This window comes from Populus euphratica, unplaced genomic scaffold (assembly GCF_000495115.2).
Source record: "Populus euphratica unplaced genomic scaffold, PopEup_1.0 scaffold165.1, whole genome shotgun sequence".
NCBI classification, from domain to species: domain Eukaryota; kingdom Viridiplantae; phylum Streptophyta; class Magnoliopsida; order Malpighiales; family Salicaceae; genus Populus; species Populus euphratica.
In genome coordinates this window covers 133287-141639 of record NW_011500050.1, presented here as the reverse complement: position 1 = coordinate 141639, position 8353 = coordinate 133287, and positions in this window count along the sequence as shown.

Below are 8353 nucleotides of genomic sequence, written 5' to 3'. Positions count from 1 at the left end.
TATTTGAATCTTTTGTTGAGTTTTGTTATTTAATTTGATATTATTTTGTCTTGAGCTTCAATTTTGTTATAGTAGGCCTTTGACTAAATAATTAATTATTTTAGAGTTTTATTATTTATGTGGTTTTTTTTTTTTTTTTTTTTTTTTTTTTTTTTTTTTTTTTTTTTTTTTTTTTTTTTTTTTTTTTATCATTATAGCCATTTTATGATGAATTCATAAATAAAAAATTAACGAGTTTTTGTATTCCAACCCTCAATTTTCCTCTATTCTTTGGCTCCTTTCAACTCATTTTCTTCTAATTATGGGCTTTTCATTACTCTCTTTTTATTTTATTTTTAATTTGTTTTTTTTCATGAATTAGTTTAATATCAAAGTAAAACTTTTAATTATCCTCACAATTAAACAATCTATATGCTTCTTCAATTCCCAAAATTCAAATAGTACCTAAATCTAGAATTTGTGAGGGAGCTCATCTCCAATAATCTAAAAAAAAAAAACAAAAAACCCCTCCAAATAGTACCTAAATCTAGAATTTGTGAGGAAGCTCATCTCCAATAATCTAAAAAAAAACAAAAAACCCCTCTCACCCAAACATATTTTTAACAATTTGTTTGAAATCATGCGAAATAAAATTAAATTTTACATATGATTTTAATTCATTTAATAAACTATTGTAATTCTTATATTTGTAATAAAAAACTAAATTAAATAATTAAATTCAATTACATTATTAAAAATATATATGAAATAAATTGAATTAATAATATTAACTACTTTACCTTCTCATTCTTCATTTTCCGAAAACATTTTCTGCAGACATGTTTGGTAAAATATAGTTGTGGTTATTTTTTAAAGTGTTTTTTACTTAGAAATATATCAAAATAATTTTTTTTATTTTTTAAAAAATTATTTTTTATATTAGTCCATCAAAATAATCTTAAAACACAAAAAAATATTAAATTAAAATTAAAAAATAATTTTTTTCAGAAATAATTTTAAAATATAAAAATAAACAAATAGATAACAGCAAATATAAACAAGCAAATATAAACAAGTTAGGGTTTAGGGTAGCTAGAAGAAAGGAGTTTGATAAATCCTTTGCTATAACACCCTGTGATTTTATTAACATTTCATATATATTATTTTCATATTTTATGAATAAAACTAGGGTTTTTTTTTTCATTTAATGCAAATTGTCTATCATTAATTTGTTTTTTCAGATTAATCAAAATTTGTTTTCTTGACTTGAGTAGCCTTTAGCCAACCACCGTGCAATTATTTTTCCATTCAATGCCTTTACATCACTTTTCACAATCTTTTCATGTTCTTTCCATTTACTATATATATATATATATATCAAGTTATAATTTAATATATATCAAGTTATAATTTAATATATAAAAAAAAATATACTTGAAAATATATTAATACCAGAATATTTATTTTTACAAAGAAACTAATATTAAAAAAATGCAAAATTTTGTTCTCTTCTTTTTCTTCTTTTTAAAAAAAGTAGGAACTTGACGTAGTGAAGCACATAAATAATCATGTTGTAAAATACCTCACCATGATAGCTTTAAGGTTGTCAATTTTATTTTGATAAGTGTTTTGTTTTTTCAATTAAAATAGAATGTTTCAGTTTCGTAGTGTTTCAACATACCATTTAAGGGTTGTATTGTTCATCATGTTGTAAAATACCTCACCATGATAGCTCCAAGGTTGTCAATTTCATTTCGATAAGTGTTTTATTTTTTCAATTAAAATGAAATGTTTCAGTTTCAGAGTATTTCAACGTACCGTTTAAGGGTAATACTGTTCAAGCGGAACTAAACATGTGAAATGAAACCAGAACGTTTCGGGCGGAATTTAGCCGAAAAATCCAGAACGGACCAAGATTTAAAATGAGATGAAATTTGTTCCATTTTGTTTCGGTTTTTGAATTGGTATGGAGTGTTTCTGCCATTCTAGACGAAATGAAACAGAATTGATAACCTTGGATAGCTCTCAAATAGTAGGAGGTGACCCTTCTTTTCTCAAAGTCCAAACATGTGTTTTTATCTCAAATATTTGAGATAAATCCGTCGATATATTCAAGCGGGAATTTTTTTTTGGTGCGCAAATTCTATCTGTAAAACCATCGGCAAATGATTTTTTGTTTTGCTGACCGATATAACGACAAAATATTGAATCATCGACGAAAGGTAACCCGACAGACATAATCTGTCAGTGATGACGTCGGTAAATAAATCACCGATGAACTTCTAATCACACATCAATGGAATTTTCCGTCAGTAAAACTATGAAATCTTATAGTGAATATAAACACAATGCATTAGTTTTCACTACACCAAAAGTTACTCTTGGGCAGACCCGAAAGGAAGCCATCCTACCCGTCACTAATGGATTAATTTTTCACTATGAACGACTCATTGGTTATCAACCGATGAAGAAAAAAAGAAAAAAAGAAAACATAGCTATAGTACAACCTCGGTTCCCTAAGACTTCTTTTCACCGGCAAACAACTACAAGTTTTAACTTGCCAATCATAGAACGCAAAACAACCACCCTCGCTGCTTCTCCATTGCAGGATTTGAACTAAATTGTGAAAAATAACTTGGTTAATTTAAAATTTTAATTTGTTAATTTCTCTTAATTAGAATTAAAATATTTGTTACTTTCTTGTTATAGGGTTTGAAAACTTAATGATTTTTAATTATAAAGTTGATCTAAAAATTCTATTTTATAACATAATTGATCTTTTTTTTTTCTTAAGAATATATTTTCTAATAGTAGATTTTTTTTCTTGATTGTAGGGTTTAAAAAAATTCACATTTTTCAATTGTAAAGTTTGAACTAGGTGCTTTTTTTATTGTAGGGTTGACCTAAACAGGGACGGAGCTAGGATTATTTGTTAAAAGAGAGTCAAAATTAATATAATAAGATATACTATTTATTTTAATTTATTGTATATAAGTTTTAAAATAAACTTGTATTATTTAGTTTTATTCAAATAACTTATTACAAACATATAATAATTTTTGTATAAGGTAAAAGATTTGGAGTAATATCAAATTGAATCAAAGTAATGAAGTTAATTTCATCTTTATAATGCATCTATCACTTTAATGTTATTGATCTTTATACCTATCAAATATAAACATACATAGTACATAAAAAAATTAGCTAAAGTGAAGCATTATTTATATTTGATAAACATCAGCATATTAATGTATGTTATTCGAATTTCATCTTATTGATTAACTGGGTATTCCCAAATTTAAGGACAATTGCTTAGATCTCTAATTAAATGAGCAATGTTGATTTTAGTAAGAGGTTACTCACTAATAAACGTAAATTCTTTGTAAACTGAAGTATATTAGGGCTACTTAATCATAATTTTAACATTACACATTGGAGTTGGTTCATTAAGTTGTAAGTTATCAATATTTTTCTTTTTTTTCAAAAAAGAATCAATTTTTCTTGTTTTGTTCATGGTTCAACCTAAAATCAAAACATATATTGTGAGGAAAAATTGATAATTTTGGTGGCTTTGCTAAAAACAAAACATGAAAAAAATCCACATAATAAAAAAAAACCAATAAAATATATCTAATTAATTATAAAAAAATCATTATAACAAGAATTCTAAAAAAAATTGGTAGAATTAGCAGATCTGGAAAAAAAAAAAAGCAAAATGGTAAAATTATATATAAAAGACCCTCATAAAATTATTAACAAACATCTCAAAATAAAACAAAATTAGATTTTAAATTTAAGTTATCTTGTTTTGTTTAATAAAAGATATTTAATTAATGACTATGCTTCAATCTTTCTGCAGGAAAATTTTGCTTGTGATTTGTGTTTTTGACTGGCTACAAAATTTTTATTAAAGCTGTGCAATGTAAAATACATTGATGACTTTATATTCTTTTCTTTCCATGTAGATACATAAAATCAAAGTAAATTCAAAGAAAATCAAGAGTAAAATCACACTTAATTATTGTAAGAAAACCCATATTTTTAAAATAAAAAATATGACACCTCCTCCCACTTAATTACCAAGTAATGAAAAATATTAAAATGTATTGGCCTTGCTTCCTCCCTTGCTTCTATCCCTAGACTTGAAGATTCTTCTTGATAACAATGTTGATTTTTTGCTTTTCTTGAAAATTTCCCAATAATAGAATTCTTCTCAGTTTTCTTTCTAATTATAGGTTTTAAAAAACTAATATTTCTCAATCGCAAGGTTTGAACTTGAATTTCTTGCTATCATAGCTCAAGAGTTCTTTCTTTATCAACTTTGATTCATCAAGATCTTACTAGATTTCCATTAGGATCTTCCTAACAAATTCTAAAATATATATACAATGATTTGGGGTTAAATAATATACATACATTTTTACCTAGTTTGAAATATAGATCTTAATCTTTGATATTTTATTGTTAGAGGGTGTCTTTGTTTGCTATCCAAACCTTTTTAGGCAACTCATTTAAGTTTGTCATATGTCAATCCTTCACTCAAATATAAATGCTTCATCATAGATTGTCCATAACGATTATTGCTTTTATAATTTATTAAACATGACCATGCCCTCATATATGATATTGCTTGATTCATCATAAAAGAGTTTAACAAATTATTCACTTTTTAAATTCTCAAAAGAACTTCTCTCTAATTAGTTATGTACATCTTACTAATAATTATCAAATAGTTTTCTAGTGTCTACCTCGTCTTAAATTAATTTTGGAATTTGAAGCTTTATTTGGTAACGTGGTTTGACCTGTTTTTTTAATTATTTTTTGTTTAAAAAATCAAAGTGATACTTTTACATGTTTTTCAATAGTTTTGATATATTGATATAAAAAATAAAATAAAAAATCTAAAAAATATATTTTGCTATATTTTTAATTGAAAAATACTTTTACAAAAATATCATGTACTACCTTACTAAATACACACATATAAAGTAATTACGTAGCTAATCAAATTAGGTGACTTTTTCAATTTCCAAATTCTTTACAGCAGAGTTATGTGTGATGTATGCAGCGATTTTCTTTTCAGTTTTCATTGTTTTGAACATTTTCAGACTAATTTTCACATATTAAAACTGAATTTCTTTCAAATCAAGCTTTAGGCAAGTCATCCATAAACCATAGACGTATCTCTACACCTCCTTTTGAATTCGAACATGAAATGGCATTGCGAAGAGCAAATCCAGTAAACAGGTGTGGTGCTCGAGCCAAATCTCAAAGGTCACAGCCCAAGTAGTTGACTATCCAATTTACAGCCAATTAATCGACGACATTTCTGGAACACTATGATGTAATTTCTTAACTTGAAAAAATCTGCGAAACGAGCCTCAAGATAATAAACAATCTAGATGGGCAAACACTAAGCGTGAGGGTAAAGACAAATTAATTAAGCAAGATCTTGCAGCATTAGCAGCAACTAGTTTGCATGCTAGTGTTAAGCTACGGGTTGGATTATATATATATATATATATATATATATATATTCTGGTCAGGTTGTTATTTTGACACAAGCATGTTTTTTTTTTTTTTTATGTTGTAGTGTAGCTTTTTTTTTTGGCAATGACATTATAATCATCTCGATTTTCCTGTGATAAGACAGTGTTAACAGTGGAGTGATGGCTAGTTTTCAATATGTTTTTTTTATGTTCTTCTAATTATTATTAAGTTAATGGCTCGAGTTTTTAATTTTTTTAAATATTGATATTATTTTATGTAATAAAAATTTTAATTTAATTTGTTATATGGCGATATAGTAAAGCATGTGTCACGTATCTAATTCAACCTAATTTATAACAAGAATTCAAAAAAACAGAGAAGCTAATGCGATCACATAGCAGCTGCTTGCATTTTCGTATGGACAGGGAAAATTCTCAATTATTATTGCCTAGTAGAAAAAACCTCCAAGTCTAATGGTTAGATGTTCTTCTTCCTTTAGCTTCCCTTAGGTTGCATGCATGTTTCGGTTTTTATAGTTATATAATTACTCATGAGTTTTTAAGATTTTATTAAACAAATTTAGAGTTGATTGGAGATTTGTTATCTAAAAATATTTGATTTTAAATAATTTTTTAAAATCTAGGCCGTTGCAAAATATAAATAGTCTTATTATCCAATCTTCAATAATAATTTATACAAATCACTAATAAAAAATCTCTTAAATTTTTATATAGAAAAAATAAATTGATATATCTAGAGTGTTAGTTTTTTTTATTTTGTGACTTGTGTAGTTTTATTTTGAATAAAAGGTAATTTAGTTTTTTAACAAATATAAATAAATTAGAAAAAAAAATGGATGGACACACTTTAACAAGTTGGAGCCCCTGTGCTTTTTTTATGGCATATGCAATATTTCTCAACAATCAAATACCTCATTCTACAATGACATTGAAGTTTTTGGTCGGGTTTCTTTTGATTGCGGTTCAAAAATGCTTTTGTTTTGTTAAATTATTGACTTGAGTGATTTTTGGATGATTTGAAATAAGTGTAACTTAAGGTGTGGTTAGTAGATTTTATAGGATTTTGATAGGTTTTTGGGGTGATTTGAAATGAGATTTTTAGGGTGATTTTGTTGAGTTTTTTAAATATTATACACGCAAAAATAATAAAATGTAATTACTTAGAAGTTTCTAGAATTTTGTTAGATATATCTAGAGTTGTTTAAAGATTTATTATCTAAAAAAATCAATTTTAAATAACTTTTTAAAAGTTAAGTTGTTGTAAAATACAAATAGTCTAATTATCTGATCTCTAATAATAATCTACATGAATCATCAATAAAAAAATCTCTCAAATTTTTATTTAGAAGAAAGGGATTGATATATCTAGGGTGTTAGTTTTCTATTTTGTGACTTGTATAGTTTTATTTTGAATGAAATGTAATTTAGTCTTTTAATAAATATAAATATAATCAAAATAAATAAATAGACATGCACCAACAAGTTAAAGCCCCTATGCTTTTTTGATGGCATGTGCAATATCTCTTAACAATCAAATGTCCCATTCTACAATGACATTGATAGTGTCACATTTTTCTTTTTCAAAAGGCAAAGCACATGTGCATGATAAATCTATTATTGGGTTCTAATGAATTTTTGTTTCTTTTCCTATTTCTTTTCTTTCTATTTTTGGATTTAATGTTATCCATTTAAAAAAAATGTTTTCTAATAATTTTTATGTTAATTTTACATAAATTTGATACTTAATATTAAAAAAAATAGAAAATCAAGAATTTTATAAATTACGTGACTCCTGAATTTTCTTTCTCTTTTAAATAACACTATCATTAGTTGAGGTTTGTTTTTTATGCTGAGAAAAATTGAACTTCACTTACAACATAGCGTTGGACACACCCAAATATTAAAAAAAATCATTGGTGATTTGACTTAACCTTTCAATTTTCGGTTTCTTGTGTAATTAATATCATTTCATCAATAATTTTTTTAATTTAACATTAAAGCATGAAGTATGCATGTCTTGTTAAATCATGTTTGTTCTCTATATAATAGTTATTGATCATTTGAATAAAATTTAAAATTCTTTTCAAATCTCATTCCACCTTAGCTAATGATTTCTCAGTCAATGCTGTTTAAAAACAGATGAAACATTTTCTTTAATTCAAAGAGGGTAACAGATTCTCTTTTGATCATTTAAGTACTTTTATATAGTTTATGTTATACCCAATGTTTACCACTTTGTTACCTTGATTAAGATATATTGTAACATGCAGCATGATCATATTACAATATTCTCTATATAAGATAACTTAGTGATCTTAAGTCTAATGATCACTTATATAATTATCATGTAAGTCTTTCTATAGATATAAGTGATTTTTTTATATGAAATTCTTATACGGATCAGTTTAGTGTATATGTTTTATGACAAGTGCCTACATATTAGTTCCATGTATCCCTTATATCTTAACTTATATCGCACATCAAAATCTGCACGTCATCGGCTTGATAATTTATCATTTACTCGTTTGCTTTGATTGGTTCGTTAGAGTCGCTACCTAATATTTAATTAAGAGCTACTAGGAAACCCAGATATACTGGTCTTGTCAGAGATTCGCGGGTAAAGGACTGGTTGTGATTATGGAAGGTATTAGCACCCCTAACGGATCCTACATGAGGTAAGCTGCTTCGTGGACTAGATATGTTAAAGAAGTTTTAAAAATTCTGTTCTTTCATTGAATTTTAGAAATACGACTTACGTGTAAGTTCATAATTCTTTATCCATGAGCAAATCAAAATATTAAATTCTTTTTTATTCTTTGCAATTTCATCATAAATAAAAAGAAAACATTCATAAGACAAATACA